Source organism: Ceratotherium simum, chromosome 33, assembly GCF_057802395.1.
Source record: "Ceratotherium simum simum isolate JZ-2026a chromosome 33, ASM5780239v1, whole genome shotgun sequence".
Classification (NCBI taxonomy): domain Eukaryota; kingdom Metazoa; phylum Chordata; class Mammalia; order Perissodactyla; family Rhinocerotidae; genus Ceratotherium; species Ceratotherium simum.
The window spans coordinates 11081968-11103846 of record NC_141932.1 but is presented as its reverse complement, the minus strand read 5'-3'; the positions used below and the strand labels follow the sequence as shown (position 1 = coordinate 11103846).

The 21879-nt window shown below is 45.4% G+C and overlaps 1 pseudogene; it reads left to right on the top strand.

Moving 5' to 3' along the window:
- The first annotated feature begins 10468 nt into the window (after nucleotides 1–10468).
- LOC101398224 (sialic acid-binding Ig-like lectin 8) lies at nucleotides 10469–17229 on the top strand (annotated as a pseudogene).
- The last annotated feature ends 4650 nt before the right edge of the window (nucleotides 17230–21879 follow it).

The following is a 21879-nucleotide window of genomic DNA, read 5'->3' as shown; positions in this document are numbered from 1 at the left end:
CAATGAGAAAGAAATATAGAAGACTAATTAATTACCCAGGAAAACAAAATAGAACGACTTAAAATCTTCCCTCCAATAGCATCAAAGTGAGACAGTAAACAAAAGTCCAGAAAATAAGGAAGGAAGTATACAAAGCTGGTCATCAAGTGTAGTTGGCTCTGGGAAGCGGGATCTGGTGTTGACTACCTTATAGACTGCACTGTTGGCACCAGGAAACCTCATGTGTGGGATGGTGCTTGACAGAGTAGATGTTCAATCATCAATCAAGGACGAGTGAAAGCCAACTGCTTGCTCCAAGATCTAGATCTAAATATTTCGTGTAGTAGGTATAAATTATACCTAGCAAGGTCTTATGAGAAAACATTTTAAAAATTTTCCTGTAATATAATAGTCAGTAAATGAGGATTATGAGTACTTCTCACTGTTATAACAATTATTTTTGAAACAGATGGCCCCTCCCCCAAGAGTTCCCATCACTCCATTTCTCAACCTCTGTAAATAACGCCCAATACTTTCCTGGAATCTTTCTCTCTTCAGATCTCCATTGGTCTCTTCAATCTTAGGCCCAATTGTCTTTCATACAACCTAACTGTTCTTAGTTCCCTTAGGCAATTAGGGACATTCAGACATGCACAAGAGTCTCCAAGGATGAAGTAGGAAGCAGAGAGCACTTAAGAGAACCCCAACCCCCTGAAGAGAGGGTTCCAGTTCCAATGTCCTTTTCTCTTAGGCAGGGCAATTATTCTCACCACTCCAGGTTATATGGCTACCTTTAGGTTTGAGACTTGGACACCATGCTTGAAGGATTAGACTCCTTCAGACTGGGTGATTTTTGAGCACAGAAACTGGCCCTATTTCAGCACCCCGGACAGCATCATTCCACTGTTGGGAGACCACCAGGTCTACAATCTCTCTTAGGAGGACAGACAGCCGCTTGTGTGCTGAGTAACCTTCATTGCATCCCAGACCAATTAGTTCAAGACTAGGTTGAAAGGAGAGGAGAGTTCACTATGTCACAGCAAATAAAGGATTTGGACGCACATCTCATTTTTAGGTCGTCACCCCACAATCTTGGAAATTTGGCATCAACCACTCTGGTGTATGATGTTTTCTGGAGTTCGTTTGATGATAGAAAACCATTGAACTCAATGTCTCCTATGAGTGTGGGGCCAGGACTCCCAGAACTCTGAATGCAATAAGGAGTCCAAGGAGAGTTCAGGGCTTGGGATACTCACCGCCTGGTTTCTGGGGACCAGACTGAGGAGAAGGACAAGAGGGATTCCAGAACCCAGCTTAATTGCTGTTTTTGTGGCTGGAAAAGGAGGGGAGGACCAACACTCATTCCACCCTTCACCACTGAAAGGGGAACTACTACATTTCTGTCCCAGATACTCCATTCCCGTCGACACCATTGTCTTTCAAGAACATAGTACAAGTAAGAAAGAATCCTTTTTCTCTGGTACCAATTGGGAGTGGTGTTTCCGCCACCCCAAATCACAGCTGTATTCCCAAGTTCACATAATGTGAAGGATGAGGACATATATGGGTTTTCGTCATTTCCCCACAGTAAGGTTCTGCCCATAAACCCTTATGACCATAAAGAACTCAAGAGCTCCACTAATATTCCCTCACATATCACAAAATGAAGGCTTTCGGGCCAAGGGATGGGAGCATCAGAACCAAGTATTCAGAGGGTAGAGGACGGATAGGTCCTGGAGCCCAGAGTTGCTCTGCGAAAGGGAGACTTCAAACACTCGTTCTTATGGAGTAAATGTGTCTCTAGTCAATGGATTGTTAGTAATTTAATGGGAATTCTTCGACACAGGGAATAAATATGAGCTTTAGAATAGGGAAAACTTGGATTCAATCCTGGCTTCTCCACTTACTAAGGGGGTGACATTGGAAATTTAGTGACTCTACTTCTCTGTACCTCAGTGTCCTGCTCTGCAAAGTAGGGAAATAATAAGCCCCATCTCACAAGAAGGTTGTGACACATGTAAAGAACTGTATGCAGGTCCTGGTACAGGTGTGTGTTCATTGTGTGCTGGTTCATTACTCCCGGAAAATGCAAGTTTCTGCTGGCAACTTAGCCTGATGCTACTTGTGACAAGTCCTGTCACGTATTAAATGAAAACATGTCATCTCAATCAAAGGAGCTAAAATGTCACCAGCAACATCCAAACCAGGAAATGAATAAAAAAATCACACCATATACTTCTTAATGGGGTCTAATGGAAAGAGTTAGAAGTTTGTAGTGTGGCACTGAAAATTTCCTGACCCTCTATAATTACCTCTTCTCCAGAAGCAGGAATATAAGAGGAAGAGTTGGGCTGAGAGAACCGTGAGAATTTTCACGAGATCTTCCAATAGGCACATATGCTCATTCATATGAGTGAACAGACCTGAATAAAATCAATGAAAAGACTTCCAAAGAAGAAACCATTCATATCATTGGGGTTGCGTCTGAGGGTGGCCAGAGCTTCCCATCTTCCATCACACTGTTCTGAGTTGGGGTTCAAAGAGAAACCCTAATGTAGGATACACCTCTGGGCTGATGGAGATTTCCCTAGTGAAGGTGGGAATGTCATAAAAGAGAGTCAAGTCCCGCAACCCAGGAGGTCTGTGCTGAATCCCATTTTAGTTTTACCCTCTTTGTCTCCCCTTTGCTTCCGTAAACCCCAGATGCTTAGGTGTCATGAACTTGATTGAAAGCAACAACCACTCCCCAAACACTAGCTCAGAGTGGAGGGGGCAGATATAATGTTTGGCCAAACTGTTTGTGTTAAGCATCAGAATATGAAAAATAATCACATGAACACTATGTAAACATACTACACCAGAAACGGGGCAGAAACAAACAAGGCTGTGCAAGCCAAAGAACCCAGTCTGGAAACAATTATTATGCAGGTACAGAAGAAGACTCCTTTCAGGTGTTTACAATACAGAAGAACTTAATAAGACACAATAGTGACTCATAAAATCTCAAGAAAAATGTGAATAATTGTTAAGTCTAGGTGATGGGTTTATTGTTTTACTCTCCTTGGTGCTTTTGAAAAAACAGTTAAATAAAAATTTGATGTTTCCCCAGTTCCCTTACTGAAACATTTTGTTTCAGTTTGGGTAATTTCTATCGATCAATCTGAAAATTTACTGATTCTTTCCTTTGTTGTGTCAAGTCTATTGAGTCCATCAAAGGCATTCTTTGCTTCTTTTATCATATTTTAAAAATTTCCTCCGTTTCCATTTATCTCTTTCTTACAATTTTCATCTTGCTTTTGAAATTCTCCATATGATCGTGCATTTCACCCACCTTTTCACTAGAGCTTTTAACTTAATTATCCTTATGTTAAATGTTCCCATCTGATAGTTGCAACATCTGGTCATATCTGAGCTGGCTTCTGTTGATTGCTTTGCCTCTTGATAGGCGGTTGCTATTTATACTTTTGTCCACTTAATAACTTTTGATTGAATTTTGGACATCATGTGGAGAAGAGTGGAAACTGAGATGAGCAGTGTTTATACCTGGAAGTGGGCATGCCGCTTCTTCAGTTGGGATATTGATGTTGAATTCTGAATCAACCCAGTCATAATTGAGCTGGATTTTGGTTTTGTGGTTTGTGTAGTTACCTTCAGTCACCAGAGCTTCAAATTCCTCTATCTTTACTTAGGATTATATTTGGGTTTTGGAAGGGGGTTTTAATGTTTTACTTCTCCACTTTTAGCTTTGGTCTTCCCTGTGACCTTGTTTCTCAGAGAGGTTCTCTTTCCATGTTCTTGCCCAATAGATTGAATATGGTGCCAATCATTATCTAGAAAGTCTTAATTCGTTGGAAAGGACCTAAAAGAGGCAAAAAAATCATGAAAAAGTCAAAAGTTGTAGTATATTCATACTACAAGACATCAAGACCTGTTATAACTGTACATTAATTAAGCTCAAGTGGGCCTGTTACTAGGATAGACCAATAGAACAGAATAGAATATTCAGAATCAAACCTACACATATAAAATTACTTGATTTATGACAAGACCTATACTTAGGTGCAATGGGGAAAATATGTCCCTTTCAGAAACAGTGCTGGATCCATTGGATATGCATATGGGAAAAAATGAATGGTAACACCTACATTACACAATACACGGAGATCACGACTGGCTGTTGAGATATCTAAATGTAAATAGTAAAACTTCAGGTACTTTATTAGAAAATCATCTGTGTATTCTTGAGGATATGCAAAGATTACTTAAATTGGGCAAATATTTATTAATAATGAAAGAAAAGTTTGATAAACTTAACTACATTAGAATAAAGAAATTCTATTTCTATAGATGCCATGAAGAAGATATTTGCAATAAAAATATCCAAGAAATAACTTTTATGCAGAGTATTTAAGTATCTTCCAAAAGTTGATAAGAAAAAGATCAAAAACCAAAGAGAAAAATTAGAAAACAGCTTACACCCTTCACACACAAAGATGGTCAAACTTCCCATAAACATATGAGATGTTTCCCAATCTTATTAGTCATCAATGAAATGCAAATTAAACCCACAAGGAAATTCCACTTATCTTTAACATGGTTAAAATGAAAACAAAACATACCAAAAAAAGAACAAGGAAATACCAAGTATAGTCTAGAATTGAAACCGCTGGAACTCTCATATGCTCATGATTGGAATGTAAATTTTATAATTGCTTAGGAAAACTGTTTGGCAGTACCTACTGAAACTGAATATGCAAGTACCCCATTACTGAGAAATGCCACTCTAAAAATATACCCAACAAAATTACGTATTTATAGCAAAAGACATGATTATAGCAGCACTCTTCAGAATAGATCCAGTCTAGAAATAACCCAAACATCCATCAAAAGTAGATGGGTTATATGGAGTGTGGTATATGCACACTATGGAATTCCTTCAACAGTGAGAATGAATTAACTGCTGACATGTGAGTAACTCTCACAACAAAACTGTTGAGCACAGGAAGCCAGACACAAGAGAACACATAGTGGAAGATCTCAATTACTGAAAAATCAAAAACAGATAAAGCTAATCCATGATGATAGAAGTCATTACAGTGGTTAATTTTTGGGGGGATGGGGGAGGAGTAACTAGGAATGGGTTTTGGTGGGGCTTCTTGCTCAACGTGGTTGTTCCAGGAATGTCATCACCTTGAAAACTGATCTAGTGTATCTCTATAATCTGAACTGTTTTCTCTATGTATGTTTTGATTCAATCACTTGATTTACGAACAAAATAAGAGATATTTCACGCAAATATATGCTAATCCATTTCAAGTTCAGATGATATATAAAATAATAAGAAAAATATAATTTATGGAATCTGTCTCAAGAAGAAATGAAAAACCCAAATAGCCTTGGCTCCATAGAGGAATTGATTCACTGGGAAACATTTTCCAGGGAAAAAATTCACTAGGAAGTTCTGATTGTGCAAAGCAAAATAATTCCAATTTTTTGTAAACCCTTCTGAGTATGAAAGTCGCATCAGCCAGTGTGACTTTTGCTTTCTCTAGAACTATATTGAGCTCTACAGAATAGGGAAGTCGCGATGGCTGATCTCCAAGAACCTCCTCATCTCTAGCAGCTGTGGATCTGAAGTTGCACTTATGTGCACAATTACTATCCTGTTCATGTTCACTCGCTTTCTTTTTGTGGTTTACTCTTGTTTTTCTCAAACTGTTCTTCCCATAGTAAGGGACTCTGGTGACCAGACTGTCCCAGGAAAGTACCTGGCATTTATGGTTCAATAGATGCTTCTACTGCTGGTAGTGCTGCTGCAGTCCATGCTGTAGGAAGGTGAGCGGACCAGGAGCCAGAGGGGTCCAGGGTGGGGAGTGAGGGTGGAGTCTGAGTCTCCTTCTCTCCAGCAGCTTTGGCTCAGGTCCAAAATATGACCTTGAGATGCAGGAGCTGGTGACAGTGCAGGAGAGATTGTGTGTCCTTGTGACCTGCACCATTTCCTACCCAAAATTCTACTGGATGGATTCTGACCAAGCTCATGGCTACTGGTGCCAAGATGGGACCCCACTCCTTGACAGGATGCCTCAGTGGCTACAAATGACCCCAACCAAGAAGTGCAGGAGAAGACTCAGGTATGATTCCACCTCACCTCCTTGGTGATCTTCAGACCTACAACTGCTCCCTGAGCATCAGAGATGTGCATACGGGGGCCAAGACGGCTCACTTCTTTCAAGGGAAGAGAGGTATTACCTGAAATACAGTTCCAAATAATAAACTGTTCCTGAATGTGACAGGCAGGGTAAGTTCCAGAAAAGGAGACTTTTCTTCTCATACAAGGTCATTGGAAGCCTTCAAGGACCCTGGAAGGCTCCAGCAGAGGGAGTTCCCTCCCCAAACCAAGGTCAGCCCTTTTATCTTCCCTAGCCTTGACCCAAATACCTGAGATCCATGTCCCAGGGATGCTGGAATCCAGTTATCCTGGAAATCTGACCTGCGTCACTTTTTGTTCTATACAGGCCCTCAATGGATTTGATGATGTCACCTCCATTGAGGAAAGCAGTCTATTTACTGAGTTCACCAATTAATGCCAATCTTATCTGGAAGCACTGTCACAGACACACTGACAAATAACATTTTATTTGTGCATCCCATGTCCCAGTCAAGTTGACACATAAAATTGACCATCCACTGGCCTGGGAGCCCAATATTCAGGTTATGCACACAGGCAGACAGACAGACAGACAGACACACAGCTGGGCATTGGGAACTGAGTACTGAGATGTGCTGTTTCCTGCGCTTTGTTCTGAGGAAGATGGTGCTCCTATGAATAGGCAAATGGCCCTAATGGCCAGGTCAAAGAGACCTGGATAATCTCTTAGTATGCTCTTGCCTTGTATTGTGCACGCCACTGTAAATATCTCCCTGAGCCACCTATGTCCACCTGGATCACCAGTCCATATACTGCATCTTAATCCTTCTTGTCTCCTGAAGTCCAGCCGGTGGCTTCCCCCACCACCCTTCTTGCCTCCCAGCAGTTGAGCAGCTGTTGTGTCTCATCAGCAAGATGAGCCAACAGATAACAGATGATGTGTGACAGCTGAAAAAGCACCTGCCCCTGAACTGACCCTCAGAGCCTGGTGGCTGCGACTTCAACTTCTCCCCTCTCTTTGGGCTAACTTTAACCTGCAAGCAAATAGTGAAGATGATTCTGGGAAATGTAGTTCCAACCTGGCAAAGCCTCCACAGGTATCGTCACAGAAGGCTTCAGATCACACTCTTAAAGTCATCTTTTAAATACAATATGAGGAAAAATTTGTCAGGTTTACTTTTTCCATATTAGCTATGATGTTTGTGGTTACTGTTTCATTTATCTTTTTCTGAAGATCAAACCACTCTAAATCTCAGTGGCCCAAACAATCATTTTATTCTATTTCATAGAGCTATAAATTGGCCAGAGCCTGGCTGGGTAGTTTCATTCCTAGTTTTGCTTTGGGCTCTTTCAGGCAGTCCTGTTGGGATGATGGCAGTGACTGGGACTGGACGTCTGACCACTCAGGGTTCCTCTATGTATCCTCTCTTCTCATCAGAGTCCCCTGAATTGCTTACACAGATGCCCAGAGATCCAAGGGGCAGGAGTGGAAGCTGCCAGGCCTTCTAAATTCTGAACTGTATGACTCTCAGATCATCTTGTCATCCACATTCCATTGGTCATGCAGTCACGGACCCAATGTAGGTTCAAGAGGAGAAGATAATAATAACAAACTGCATCTTGTAAGGAGAGGAGCACTGTGTTTGTATAAAGGAGGGGCGGGATTGTGTGAGGTTGTCTTTGGAGATTAGTTCCTATGGCTACTCACCTGGCTGTGTGTCAGCTCCCTCTTCTGTCTGATGAAGGGATTACCCCTCTTTATCAGGGATGCTGGTAAAATGAAATGGGAACAGAGATGTAAAGGGTCAGCATAGAGCCTTCACCTTCCCTGCACTGGGACCAGTGACAATAGCCTGGCATTATTCACAGGACATTCCTGAGCATGGACAGGGCAAGGAGGGGAAGTACGGATCTTCCCTTTCCCTCAGCCCCTCCTGCCAGGTAGACCTGAGCCCTTCCCAGCACATCTGATACCTTGACCCTCCTGACTCCAAGCATAAGGTCCCTGTGCTATGTTATCAGGCCCACCTACAGAGCTGCAGACATCTCCAAAGTCAGCACGCAGCTCTGAATCAGCACCACGGACAGTACCTTGGTCTTTTCCTAGGGATCTCCAGGAGCCAGGTGAGTCCTTGACAGAGGGGGTGCCCCCTATGGGTGGAGGCCTGATCCCTACTGAGGCAGAGGTGCGGTTGATCACAAACGGAACACAGAACTTGGTAGCTGGCAGAGGATCTCCAGCACAGTGGGGGAGTGAGTGGGAATGAGAACATAATACCTGAGAGTCAAAGAATTCCCAGGGTACCAGGGTCACATGTGGAACTCACATCCCTCGTGACTGCCTGAGAGTTTTTACCATGGCTACTTGGCCCAGTCCTCCCTGAGACTCACCTTCCAGTCCAGAAGAGCAAGAGCCCCTTCACACCAGGTGGGCTCCACTCATCAGAGCCAACTATCCTGTGGCACTGGAATTGTCAGGTTACCTGTCTCTCCCAATCACTTGTTGTTCTCCTCAAAGGCAAAGGCTAGGTATGTCATTTCACCCCTTTACTGGAAAACTGAAGGCACAGTGCACATGGTTGTTTGATGAATGAGTGATTAAATAAATGAAATTTCCTCCCTCACCTCATGGGATGAGTTGACAATTCTTCCCTTTCCGATTAAGTAAGCTTCCTGTCTTCCAGCCCAATGAAACTTGGGCAGACAAAAATTGCTGAAGTGGGTTCCAGTATAATCAATGGCACATAATACATGGCAGCTGTGTGATTCAGCCGATTCATTTGCCCACTCTGGACCTCCTTGCCTTCTTCTGCAAACTGGAGAACTGGTACTAGAAGGTCCTCCAGCTCTGATGGCCTGTCGGTCATAGTTCCTCTTTTGCACACAGATTCTCTGTGGCTTCCTCATGTCTCTCCTTCTCCTTCTGCTTTTCTTTGCAACTTGGGGACCATGGGAAACAGGCAGAGCATGGGCAAGCCTTTCTGATCACAGATGCTGCAACTGTCCCAGCAGGGAGAGAGTGAGTGGCCAGGACATGGGGCCCGGTGGGAGGATGGGGCTGCAGGCTGAGATTCCAGCTGAAAATGCAGGAAATGGTGATGTTGTGGGATTGCCTATGCAGGCTGAAACTCTGCACCTTCCTTCTCCATGATCACAGCACTGACTGTACTCTTGGTTTTCAGTGATAGTTCTGGGAAGGGGATAATATAGCATGGGCAGATTCATGAAGTTGAATAGAGGAAAACAAACTGTAATTTTTTCTATGTATACAAGTCTTAAGAACAGCATGTGCAAAGCCATGGTATTAAAGGCAGTATGCTTGCATGATAAAACTATAGAGAAAATCAAGGAATAAGATAGCATTACAGTGAGGCTGGGGCTCCTTGGGTAGAGTGGGGTGTGGGGATACGGGGGGGACCAAGGCGGAGGTCCTGGGTGCTCCCAACAATATATTTCTTGAAAGGCATTCATTTTTGGTGAATTTCTGTGCTGTTCTTTTGGGGACAGTTCTCTGTATGTCTTATGTTTCCCCAAAAAATATTTCAAGAAAATCGACATGGGTCAGAGGAGGCATCACCTTCTAGGATCCCACCACTTCCTCCCCGCCCCCACCACACAGTTAAAAATAACCTTCTGTGAATTCAGGTGTGTGTCTCTTCCCTCAGGAAGTCCTCACCATCCCTGAGAGTTGACGACCCCCAGGCTAACGTTACTCACTCTGTGTTATCTCCACGTGTCTCCATGTCTTCCCATCACAGGGAGGTTCTGGTGCCGGGATACCAATTGTCTCCCCAATGGACATTGACTCTTAGGGTTGCATCCAGGGCTAGTGTGTGACCTCATGACCAAGAGAAGATGCCCATCATGTGGATGCTTAGGGAGCGATGACAATTGGCTACCTTCATCTCCTTTGTCCCTGAGTTGCACACCTGACTGGATTGAACTCCAGAAACATCTATAGGCTTGAAATAGGAGATCTGATTAGAAGAGACACATTTTTACTTTACAGAAAATGTACTCCTGCGGAGAAAGACATCAACTGGAAGGCCAGAGATGAGACCCACGCCCTGCATGAAGTGTGAATGTGGGTGGGGATCTCACCCTCTCTGGCCCGGGGTCCCCAGGAGTGGACTTGGAGGGGTGGTGGATGGTTGACTCCATGAGCTGCCCCAGCCCCAGCTCTGTCTGGGTGTGAAGTTCCTCCTCTGAGGAGGGTCACTGTTATGACCTCACCCTCATCTTCTGGTAAGAGCCTCCTCTAAATCTGCAACTTTTAGTTCCCGATAGAGAACGCTGAAAATAGAATTTCCCTGGATGAACCTGACACTGCCAACCCCAGACATGCTGCTGCTGCTGCTGCTGGCCCTGCTCTGCTGGAGGGGGGACGCCGATGGCCAGAGGGAGCCCTGGAAAAATTACAAGGGTTACAAGCTGGAAGTGCAAAAGACAGTGATGGTCCAGGAGGGTCTGTGTGTGCACGTGCCCTGCACTGTCTCCTACCCCCGGGATGGCTGGACTAACTCTACCCCAGCTCACGGCTACTGGTTCCGGGAAGGGGCCAACACAGACCAAGATGTTCCAGTGGCCACAAACAACCCAGATCGTAAAGTACAGGAGGAGACCCAGGGCCGATTCCACCTCCTTTGGGACTCCCGGACCTCCAACTGCTCCCTGGACATCAGAGATGCCAGGAGGACTGACAACGGAACATACTTTTTTTGGGTGGAGAGAGGAAGAACAAAATATAATTACACAGACAACCATGTCTCTGTGTGTGTGATGGGTAAGGAGAGGGCTCCAGGAGAGACCACAGGGGAAGCACACAGGAGTCCCAGGACACGACTGGGATAAGACTCTGCTCCTGGAAGGGGTTGGGGGTACAGCGTGTCAGAGTTTAGAGGCAGGAGCTAGACTGAAGACTGAGTCTTCTCTCATGGCTGCACTTCAGACACTCCCTACTGATTCTCATGTCTCTTTCTCTCCCACCAGCCCTGACCCAGACACCTCACATCCTCATCTCGGGGACCTTGGAGTCTGGCCACCCCAGGAACCTGACATGCTCTGTGCCGTGGGGCTGTGAGCGGGGCACACCCCCCATCTTCTCCTGGACATCAGCTGCCCTCACCTCCCTGGGCCCCAGGACCCACCTCTCCTCGGTGCTCACCCTCACCCCACGGCCCCAGGACCATGGCACCAGCCTCACCTGTCAGGTGACCTTGCCTAGGGCTGGAGTGACCAGGACGAGTACCATCCACCTCAACGTGTCCTGTGAGTGCTGGGCCAGGATGCCTCAGTCCCTGATGGGGTCCTGAGGGCAATGGGGATGAAAATGTGATGGCCTTAGACACTGGGTGTTGGGTCCCAGAATGCATGCTGGGAGCGGGTCCTGGGGATGCCTGCCTCCACCCTTCCCCCATTTATGCAGCTCGTGGGGACAAGGGCCGATGTCCACACAGCCCTCACCACTCAAGACGGTCCACCATGTCTTTCTCTCCCAGATTCTCCACAGAACTTGACTGTAACTGTCTTCCAAGGAAACAGCACAGGTAGGAAGGAGCCCCCTTCCAGGGTCCCTGCCTCATGCTGGACTCAACATGGTGATCAGAGCACCCCTTGTCGGTGATGCCAGTGGCCCCTCCCATCCTCAGCCCCCATGGCCCCCATTGACCCCTCACTCTCCTCAGACTTCTCGATCCCCCTCAGCTCCATAAAGAGAACAGGGCAACATTCCTACAGCACAGCTCGCGTCTCGAGGCCCCTTATCATTTGTCTCTTGATGACTCTCCCAGCTTTATCTTTTAATTTTCCCTTCCAGTTGCTTATTTAGGTAATTTTGAACAGGTAACATATTCACATGCTGAAACACATAAAATTCACAGCAGAGTCTGTGCTGAGATGCCCAGCCCCCTCCTGGGAGTGACCAGTGTCCATAGGCTGCTCTGAGCCTTGGTTTGTTCACCTAAAGGATCTTAGGGGTCATTTGACATCAGTAGTACAGACTGTCTCCATTCTTCTCCGTCACTGTCAGTATTCCACGGGCCGGCTGGATTCTGATTTATATGTGTCTTCTGTTAATGGAAAATCATGGCATTCATTTTATTCTATTAACAGAAATGCTGCAATGAACAATCTTGTGTCTCCTTTCACAAGTGTGCGTGCAAGTCTGTGGGAAAAGTTCCAAAAAGCAAAATATAGCTGTTTCAAATGTTCTTTCCAATATTGAGAGATGTGGCCAAGTTGTTCTGCAAGGAAGATGGACAAGTTTACAGTCCCACAAGGGCGGGGTGAAAGTGAGCATTTTCCTGCACCTCAGCTTATATCTCTGTGTCTGTCCTCATCCTGCCTCCTTCTGCATCCTTCCTCTTTTGATCTCTTTTTCACTCTGACCTTCTGTCTCTTATTCTCCAGCACCCACAATCTTGAAGAATGGCTCATCTCTTTCAGTCCTGGAGGGCCAGTCCTTGCGCCTGGTCTGTGTTGTCGACAGCAACCCCCCAGCCAGGCTGAGCTGGACCCGTGGAAGCCAGACCCTGAGCCCCTCACAGCCCTCAAACCCTGGGGTCCTGGAGCTGCCCCACGTGAAGTCAAGTCATGAAGGCGAATTCACCTGCCAAGCTCAGCACCCTTGGGGCTCCCTGCATGTCTCCCTGAGCCTCTCTCTGCAGAGTGAGTGTGCCGGTGGATGGGGCAGGGGATGGAGGAGGAGGACAGCACCCGCCCCACCCCACAGTCCACCCAGCAGCCCCCTGAGCTTCAGAGGGGAGCTCAGCTCTGCTCTGTGCTCGTTTGTGAGACCTGGAAATTCCCTGGGACTCAGAGTGTCACTGTCGTCTTCCTGCCAGGCCAGGGTTGTGGGGTGGGGCGAGGGCTGGAGGGGGAGCCAGGGAAGGAGGTGGGTCTTGTAGGAGAGGGGCTGGGTCCTGGACAGGTGTGTCTGGGGACACAAGGTCCCAGCTTTGCGGGACTGGGGTGAGGGTCAGGCGAGTGAGGCACTTACAGTAGGTCAAAAGTTTAAAGAGAAGACCAAAAAAACATAGCAATAAAAAATATTATGATGCAATATTTTTTATTTAAAAATGAATTCAAAATAAATGCCACAATGAACAAAATGTCAACATTTTAAATAAAGACAGGCTGCAACCCAGCTCTTGTATGCCTCACTCTCCTCATCCAACCCCTGCCCCTGCCCCAACCCATGTCCCTGTTTCTGTATCTGGCAAAGGGGCCTGAACACAGACGTGTGGGGTCCTGCAGGGAGTGGGAGGAGAAGAGACCGAGTTCTCAGAGGGGAATCACTAATAATCCAATCCTCTGCAGGAAATGCGTGGCCTTTATCAGGAGTGGTGCTGGGGGCCGTGGGGGGAGCAGGTGCTACAGCCCTGCTGTTCCTGTCCTTCTGCGTCATCGTCATCATGTGAGCAGGGACCTGGGGAGGGAGGGAGACCCCTGGGGTGGGAGGGCAGGCAGCCACGGATCCCTGAAGCCAGAGCTGGGGGACTGGGTGGGTCCTGAGCCTGAATCAAAGGCAGGAAGGAGGTCCAGGCACCCGGGTGAGTCTGTCACAATCCCGAGCCCCACTGTCCAGGAGGGGGGAGTGTGTGCTCTCAACCTGGGGTCTCTGGGATGGGACCACCCCTCTCCCACCTCAGTCACTCCTCCAGCCCCTTAACAGAGAACAGTGGAGGGGTCAGTCTGCCCACTGAACCCTGAGCTGTTCCGACTGAGAGTCTCTCTGGTCTCTTCACACAGAGTGAGGTCCTGCAGGAGAAAAGCAGCAAGACCAGCAGCGAGCGTGGGGGACATGGGCGTGGAGCGTGCAGATGCTCTCATGAGCTCATTCTCCCAGGTGAGTGACCTGGACATCTCCCAATCTGGCATCCTGCCTGGACACCTCCTCTAGAATGGCCCCCTGGATTGACCCACCCAGCATGGCCCATGTTGCTCTCCTCATCTCCTCTGCCTCCTCCCCCCACGCTGGATACCTCAACTTGCTGACAGCATGACAGCCCCCACTTCTTTCCTTCAGTCCATGCACAGATGTGTCACTCTCTCTCTATCCCTTTCTTCAGCTACAGCCAAAAATTCACCACGTCTTGTTCATTTTTCCAGTTAAGAACAGGTAGCATCAGTCTCCCTCTCTCCAACTTGACCCCCGTCATTGCTGAGGCTTCAAGATCTCTTTCCTGGACCCCTCATCTCTCTGCCTCTCGCCTCCCATCCCTCACACACAGCGATCATCTAAAAGCCATCATTGTCCAATTCCTCTGCTTTTGAACATCTGTTTGCCCCCATCATCTAGAACAGAGGCCAGCAAAGTTTTCCTTTCAAGGGACAGATAGTAAATACTTTTGGCTTTGTGGGCGGATAGAGTGTCTGTTGCGGCCACTCAACTCTGCTACTGCAGCATGAATGCAGCCTCAGACCATATTTAAAGGAATGAGCGTGGCTGTGTTCCAATAAAGCTTTATTTACAAACACAAGTATGGGGCCAGATTTGACTCATGGGCTGTAGTTTGCCGCCCTCTGACCTAGAGAATGAAGCTCACACTCCTCAGCCCGCAGCCCTTCATATTCTGGCCTCTCAGCACCTACCTCTCCAGAAGGGCCAGGGTTAGGGTGAGGAGAGTGAGGCACTCGCCTCAGAGGCAGATCTTAAGGGGATGCAAGAAATCTCAGTAACCGAGACAAATAATATCTTAATACACTATTTTTAAAAAACAAAATTAATGATGAGCAAATTATCAAAAATGTAAATAATGGCAGAATCAGTCGACTGAAGTTAGTTATTAATTCCCTAAGATCATAACTTGATCAAGAGAAATTGTCACACGTGGCAGTATTCTCAGTTGAAAAGGAGAGAAGCAGAGAAGGAGAATTTGAAGTTATTCTCTCTGCGTTTGTTTCCAGTAAAGTCAGGAAAGCAACATTATAACAAATTCTGATTTGAGTACACAGAAACCTTTAGACTTAATAACGTTTTAATACACAGCAATTTTCAAGTGTTTAATAATATTTGAATGTTATAGAAAAAATGAACGTTAAAATTACACAAAAACATACACACGGGGCACATATTTTTTCTTCTGCCTCAGACTCCAATTGGTTCTGAAGGGCACTCTTACTAATGCTGGGTTATTTACATTTTTGATTTTTATTCTCCACGTTGTTTTTGTTGTTTTTTGCATTCTTTTTTGATTTACAAATCTCGCATTCAAACATTTTTTATCTGAATTACTGAGGTTTTTGGCAACTCTTTTAATTTTGCATTTTGGCGAGTGCCTGGCTTGCCTTACCCTGATCCCAGCCCCACTGTGCCGTCCACTTCCTCCACTCCCCCCACCTCCCGCTCTACTCCATCCGCCTTGGACTTTTCATCGTCATCTACCAGAACAAGGTTACTTGTGCTTCTGGGTCTGTGAATGGGCTGGTCCTCCCTCCTCTAATGCTCTTCGTTCTCCATTTGGTTGGAGAGCAGCCAGCAACGGGGCTCCCAGTGAGGTCCGTGGACCTGGGAAAGTGTGATATCTTGTAGTCAAGGAAAGAAGGGCTTTCATCTAGGGACGCCATGCTCCTGGATGACCTGCTGCTGCCAAGTCCAGAGAGGTGAGGACTGAAATGTGACCATTTGGATTCACCAGCAGAGGTCACTGGTGTGCTTGATACCAGCAGTGTCGGGAAGCGGTTGTGTGTGTGTAAGAATCTTAATTTGAACAATCAGGAGAGAATAGGAGGAGCACAAACATTAACAATTCTGGTGAACAGTTCTGTTGCCGAGAGGAGCAGCAAAGAAGGACGCTCCTCAGGCAGCGCCTGTCAATCGCTCTGTGTGAGTCTGTGTTACTTTCTTGTTGCTGCTGTCATGAATCACCACAAATTCAGTGACTTCCAGCAACATAAATTTATTACCTCACAGTTCTGGAAGTCACAAGTCCAAAACGGGTTTCACTGGGCTAACATGAAGGCATTGGCAGGCAGGGCTACGTTCCTTCTGGAGGCTCCAGGGGGAAATGCATTTTCTTGCCTTTTCCAGCCTCTAGAGGGCGCCTGCGTTCCTTGTTTCACGGCTCCTTCCTCTGTCTTCAAGGACAGAAGCACAGAATCTTCAAATCTCTCTCTGCCTCCTTCTTGCACTTGTCAAGACCCTTGTGATTACATCGGGCCCGGCCACATAACCCAGGAGGATCTCCCCACCTCAATAGGCTTGACGTAACCAGATCTGCAAAGTCCCTTTTGCCATGTAATGTAGCGCATTCACAGGTTCCAGGGGATTAGGATGCGGACATCTTTGGGGGGCTGCTATTCTGCCTACCACAGGGACATAATTTCTTTGCCTGTCTTGGCCTCACATGAAACTGTGGCTTTCCCAAGGACAGGTGTCATGCCTGATTCAAGGACCTGTAATTCTCACTTACCCAGTTACTTTCTATCACATAATAACTTATAATTAGATATTTATTAGTTTAACTCACATGTTTTGCTGCCTCCCTCAATAAAAGAGTAAGCTGCATGAGGTCATGGCCTGTGTCTGCCCCGTTCCTCACAGGATATCCAGCACCGAGATGAGGGCCTCACACAGGGGGCCTCAAGCTTTGCGGTCAGAAAGAACAGGATGGGATCCTGGTTTCACTAAGGGCTTTGAGAATGCTACTTACTTGGTTCAACCTCAGTTTTCATATCTATAAAATGGAGACAATAATAGTATGTTTCTTATGAGGCTGTTGTGAGAAGTTAATGAAATTAGTAAGAAACAAATAGGATGCTCATTAAGTATTAAATATTCAAGGAAAGCATGAGTCAAGGAGATCTCAACAAAAATGTGTGTGGGATGAATGGAAGGAGGAAATCATGGGCTTTCCTGCCTTTTCCTGTCTCTGCTGTTCCACTCTCATTCTCTTCTCTCTCCCTCCACTCAGGGTCCCCTGATTGAATCCCAGGCAGACAGCCCCCTAGACCACTCTCCCCCAGATGTGGCTGCCCCCTGCTCAGGGGAGGACGAAGAGCTCCATTATGCATCCCTCAGCTTTCATGGGATGAAGCCTTAGGACCCACGGGAACAGGAGGCCACCGGTAGTGAGTAGTCAGAGATCAAGATCCACAGGTGAGAAACTGCAGAGACTTGGCCCTGGCTTGAGGGATCACGGCCCCTGCAGGGTAAAGAAAAGTCGGGGCTGATTCCTGTAGAGTTCAAAATCCCTCTAAATACTGGAAAGAACGCAGGATTTAGAACCAAAGAATTCCAAGTTCGAGTCTACACTCTGCGCCTTTACTAAGTGACAGTACAAATGCTCCCTTTCTGTGACTCAGTCTCCTGTTCTGTGAAACACAAATGAGAGACAATATCTGCAAGGTTGTGATGACAAATTCCGAGAGCAAAATCCTGTCAGAGCCTCTGGCACAAAATGCATGCTGAAAACTTGCTGGATCCCTGCGCTTTGAACAGAAATGTCCTACCGGGAGTTTCTCCTGACTCTGGAGGGGACCAGCATCAGACCTCTGACCTTGCACGCTGAGGTCCTTCCTCCTGGAATGCCCTCCCACTGGACCTTCCTCTGCCTCTCTCTTTGAAAGCTGAGCTCAAGAGTGGACTTCTGGGTTGAGAACTGGAAAGTCAAGCAGCAGCTCATGGTCTCCCCTATAGAGACAAACCAAACAAATGAGGAAGGTTCCCAAATGGTCACACGACCACCTGATGAATGAACAGGATCCGAAATTTACCTTCTGCACCCAAACGAAGACAGGAAGATATCACAGCAGTCACTTCTTAAAGTAGCCTTGGTGGAAAGAAATCAAAGGTTTGAATGTGGCATTAAAAATCCTACAAATGTATTGTTTGCAAATATCTTCTCCCAATTGTTAGGTTGTCTTTTCGTTTTGTTGGTGGTTTCCTTTGTTGTGCAGAAGCTTTTTAGTTTTATGTAGTCCCATTTGTTTATTTTTTCTATTGTTTCTCTTGCCTGGTCAGACATGGTGCTTGCAAATATGTTGCTAAGACCGATGTCGAAGAGCGTACTGCCTATGTTTTCTTCTAGAAGTTTCATAGTTTCAGGTCTTACAACACTGATGGACATTGAGGGTATTATGCAAAGTGAAATAAGTCAGAGGGAGAAGGTCAAATAACATATGATTTCCTTCAGTAAGTAGTAGATAACAACAACAATAAACAAACACATAGAGACAGAGACTGGATTGGTGGTTACCAGAGGGGAAGGGGGGAGGGAGGAGGGTGAAAGGGATAATTCGGCACATATGTGTGGTGATGGGTTGCAATTAGTATTAGGGCGGTGAACATGATGTAATCTATGAGGAAATAGAGGTATAATGATGTACACCTGAAATTTATATAATGTTATAAACCAATGTTACTGCAATAACCAAAAAATAAAAAAAAAATAATCCTACAAATGGAACCAAGCCCATTTTAACAGCACCAAAAACCGTAAAGTACCAAGGATCAATTTTTTGATTTAAACATGCAGTACTTCCACCCTGAAAAATACAGAGTATTGCTGAGTGAAGTTAAAGAAGATCCAAATGAATGAAGCAATACACCATGTTCTTGGATTGGAAGACACAATATTGTTAAGATGTCAGTTTTCTTCATGTTGATTTAAAGTGATCCCAGTCAACAGACGTATATATATGAATGTATGGATGTTTAAGTATATATATGTATAAGTTTAACACATAAGTATATATAATTTTATATATATATATATATATATATAAATTGACCAACTGATTCTAAAATTTATTTGGAAATGTAAAGGACCCAGAATAACAAAATAATCTTGAAAAAGAAGAACACCATTGCAGAAAAACAGACTCTACTATAAAGTAGAGTAATCACGAGAGTGTGGTGTGGACAGAACAGAGCCCATAAATAGACGCGCATGTTGTACACAGTCCACTGAACAGCACTCAGTCTATTCAATTAGGAAAGGAAGGTCTTCTTGACAAATGTGGTAGAACAAGTGGATCAAGGTTGGAAAACATGAACCTCATAAATTTTATCATTAGTTTATATAATTGGAATCATGCAGTGTGTACTCTTGTGGTTTTTTCACTCAGTATTGTGTTTTTTGAGATTCATCCGTGTTGTGTGAGTATCAATATTTTGTTCCTTTATTGCTGAGTAGGAATCCAGTGTATCACACCTCATTTTACCCATTTTTCTGTTGATGCACATTGGGGTTCTTTCCAGTATTTAGTGCTTATGAATAAAGCTGTAGTGAACATATTTGTACAAGACTGTGTCCAGGTGTGTTTTCATTTCTCTCAAGTGTTGGGGGTCATGGTCAAGATGGAAACGATGAGGTCAGAGTCACATGTTGGGAGCTCGAGGGACTCTGGGACTCCCCATGGAGACCAGCCTCCAGTGGACAGCTAGAGAGATGGATGGTCCAGAGCTCAGGAGGAAGGTAGGGACTGGAGATGGACAGTGGGAACATCAGGGGGTCCCATAATCCTCATAATGAATGCCTGCTGTTTTGGGTTGAATTGTGTTTCCCAAAAAGGTATATTCAAGTTATCTACGCTGGTCCTGGGAATGTGGTTTTATTTAGAGGTAAGTCTTCAAAAACGTAACTGAGTTAATGTGATGTCAGACTGCATTGGAGGGCTCTAAGTCCAATGACGGTGTTCTTATACAAAGAGGGAAATTTGGACACAGACACAAGCAGGGAGGAAGGCCACATGACAGTGGAGGCAGAGATTGAAGTTATGATGCTGGCAACCACCAGAAGGAGAACGAGGTAGGAAGGATTCCTAGAGCCTTCTGAGGGACTGTGACCCTGCTGAAACCTTGATTTTGCTCTTCTAGGTTCCGTAACTGTGCAAGAATAAATTTCACTGTTTTAAGCCACCCAGTTTGTGGTAATATGTCACAGCAGCCCTAGGGAACTGACTCATTGCTTGGAACCTACTGTGCATCAATTCCTTACCTGTCCTGTCTCATTCGATCCTGACAGTGACTGTGAGAGTGTCAGCCCTGTCCCCATGTCACAGGCGAGGCTTGGGCTCCTGCTCAATCCACATAGGCCAGCAAGTGCAGGGACCAGGTTCAATCCAGGTAGATGACCCCAGTGGCATTAGCGGGTCTTAATCAGAGGGTCCTATGGGTTTTCCTTGTGTCCAGGCACTCTCCTGACTGCTTTGTGAACATTCAGACAGTCAAACAGTTCCTAAGAGCAGTGATGACCAAAGCTGCTAGCCTGGCCATCCATATTTTCACAGATTTGGACAGGAAAGAGTCTCTCTCTCTTTCCATCTCTCACTTGTCTTTCTTCCTCCCTCCCCCATTTATTCCTTCCATTTTTTTTTCTTTTTCTCCTTTCTTCTACCGGCCTCCCTTTCCAGACTTCCCTGGAAAAGAGAGAAACACACTTCCCAGCCTCATCCTCTCATTTTCTGGAACATTTTTGGAACATTTTTAAAATTTAAACAGGCAATACCTCCATACTGAAAAATACAGAATGTTGCTTACATAAATTAAAGATGATCCACATGAATGAAGAAATATACCATGTTCATGGATGGGAAGACACAGTATTGTTAAGATGTCAGTTCTCCCATACTGATTTCAAGTAATCCCAGTCAACAGAAATAAAGGTAGACTCATCAAGAGAGTGTGGTGTGGACAGAACAGAGTCCATAAACGGACCCACACACTGTACACAATCCATTGCACTACACCCAGTCTATTCATTTAGGAAAGGAAGGACTTAACAAATTGGTAGAACAAGTGGCTTAAGGTTTGGAAAAAAGTGAACCATATAAATGATACATTTGGTTTATATAATTTGAATCATGCAGTTTGGACTCATGTGGTGTTTGCATTCAGTATTGGTGTTTTTGAGATTCATCCATGCTGTTGTGAGTATGAGTATTTTGTTTCTTTATTGCTGAGTAAGATTCCAGTGTATTACAGTTTGTTTACCCTTTTTTCTGCTGATGCACATTTGGTTTGCTTTCATTTTTTGACAATTATGTATAAAGCTTCTGTTAATGTATTTGCACAAGACTGAGTCCAGGTGTGTTTTCATTTCTCTCAAGTGTTGGGGCGGGCTCGAGATGGAGACAATGAGGTCAGAGTCACATGTTGGGAGCTCGAGAGTCTCTGGGACTCCCCATTGAGACCAGCGTCCAGCAGGCAGCTGGAGAGATGGGTGGTCTGGTGCTCAAGGGGAAGGTAGGGAAAGGAGATGGACAGTGGGAACATCAGGGGGTCCAATAGTCCTGATAATGTTTGCCGTCTGTTGTGGGTTGAATTGTGTCCCCCCCAAAAAGATATATTCACTTTCATACCCTTGGTACCTGTGAGTGTGATTTTATTTTGAGATGGTTAGTTGCAGATGTAATCAAGTTAATATGAGGTCAGACTGCATTGGTGGACCCTAAATCCAGTGACTGGTGTCCTTATACAAAGGGGGAAATTTGGACACAGACACATGTAAGGAAGAAGGGCATGTGACAACAGAGGCAATGATTGGAGTTATGATGCTCCAAAGCAAGGAAGGCCAAAGATTGCCAGCAACCACCAGAAGCAGGAAGAGGGAAGGAAGGGTTTTGCCCTAGAGCCTTCTGAGGGAATGTGTCCCTGCTGAAACCTTGATTGTGGTCTTTCAGCCTCCACCACTGTGACACAATGCAATTCTGCTGTTATAAGTCACCCAGTTTGTGGTAAGTAGTCACAGCAGCCCTAGGGAACTAACATATTTGCTCAGCATCTATTGTGAACCAATTCCTCAAGTCTT